This window comes from Salvelinus alpinus, chromosome 26, assembly GCF_045679555.1.
Source record: "Salvelinus alpinus chromosome 26, SLU_Salpinus.1, whole genome shotgun sequence".
NCBI classification, from domain to species: Eukaryota; Metazoa; Chordata; class Actinopteri; order Salmoniformes; family Salmonidae; genus Salvelinus; species Salvelinus alpinus.
In genome coordinates, this window is record NC_092111.1 from 36625856 (window position 1) to 36627912 (window position 2057).

The following is a 2057-nucleotide window of genomic DNA, read 5'->3' on the forward strand; positions in this document are numbered from 1 at the left end:
TGCTCCCATTGAGAATGGACTTGTGCCAGAGTCTGGTGCTGTCTCCCTTACCACTGTCATAGATAGAAATACACTGGACAGTTTTTATAATGACCAGAGGCTACTTCAGGATTCTCCTCCAGTCATGACTAGTACAGAGTTCTAACAGGACAGCATTCCTAACATGGCTCCTCCTGCTCGGCCCTGTGTCTCTGATAAGGCCTAACATGGCTACTCTTCCTCAGCCCTGTGTCTCTGATAAGGCCTAACATGGCTACTCTTCCTCAGCCCTGTGTCTCTGATAAGGCCTAACATGGCTACTCTTCCTCAGCCCTGTGTCTCTGATAAGGCCTAACATGGCTACTCTTCCTCAGCCCTGTGTCTCTGATAAGGCCTAACATGGCTACTCTTCCTCAGCCCTGTATCCCTGATAAGGCCTAACATGGCTACTCTTCCTCAGCCCTGTATCCCTGATAAGGCATTGTTACAGGACTGGTACAGGACTGGTACAGGACTGATAAGGCCTTGGTACAGGACTGGTACAGGACTGATAAGGCCTTGGTACAGGACTGGTACAGGACTGATAAGCCATTGGTACAGGACTGGTACAGGACTGATAAGGCCTTGGTACAGGACTGGTACAGGACTGGTACAGGAATGATAAGGCATTGGTACAGGACTGGTACAGGACTGATAAGGCCTTGGTACAGGACTGGTACAGGACTGATACAGGACTGATACAGGACTGGTAAGGCCTTGGTACAGGACTGGTACAGGACTGATAAGGCCTTGGTACAGGAAAGGTACAGGACTTGGTACAGGCCTTGGTACAGGACTGGTACAGGACTGGTACAGGACTAGTACAGGACTGGTACAGGACAGGTACAGGCCTTGGTACAGGACTGGTACAGGACTGGTACAGGACTGATAAGGTCTTGGTACAGGCCTTGGTACAGGACTGGTACAGGACTGGTACAGGACTAGTACAGGACTGGTACAGGACAGGTACAGGCCTTGGTACAGGACTGGTACAGGACTGGTACAGGACTGATAAGGTCTTGGTACAGGCCTTGGTACAGGACTGGTACAGGACTGGTACAGGACTGATAAGGCCTTGGTACAGGACTGGTACAGGACTGATAAGGCCTTGGTACAGGACTGGTACAGGACTGGTACAGGACTGATAAGGCCTTGGTACAGGACTGGTACAGGACTGGTACAGGACTGATAAGGCCTTGGTACAGGACTGGTACAGGACTGATAAGGCCTTGGTACAGGACTGGTACAGGACAGCTCCAGTCCCTTGTTCAGTTCTAACGGATAGTGCAGATGTAGGATCTTCATTTTGAGTCAGTTTGCTACAGCAGGAAAATAATCCTGCAGCAATAGGAAATTGACATTTTTGTAGGGGTTGATACATTTTTGTAAGGGTTGATACATTTTTCGTAAGGGAAAATCAAGTCTGAAATTCAAAGTGTAAATTACAAACAGAAGCCTTTTAAAACCTCAAATACACTACAAGTTTGACATTTCCTGATCAAATGAAGTTACAATAGGCCCTGGCAGAATTGCATTGCATACACACTCGCGGATGCACTAGCACATGCACACACACACAGCACATAAGCATACACACAAAAACAAACACACGCGCACACATAGCAAGCATGCACGTACACACACACACACACACACACACAAAGCAAGCACGCACGCACACACATACACACACCCTGGCCTTGTAGAGGCAGCACTAGCTATCTCCCCACCACCCATCCAGCTAGCCTGTAGAGGTGACTAGGGTTTAACATGTCTCATCTGTATGCTGAGAGACTGCATTAGCAATTAACATAGTAAGTATGGGACCTTGAATACCAAAATGTGTGCATAGCATGTGCCGGGGATAATTTGCATAAAAGTAAATCAGGGGGAACAAATCTACATCACACACGGATTTCCCTTCAAATGTTTATGAACTCCTGTTTATATATGCAGTTAGAGTATTTTATTGAACTAGGCAAGTCAGTTAAGAACAAATTCTTATTTACAATGACAGCCTACCAGGCAACAGTGTTCAG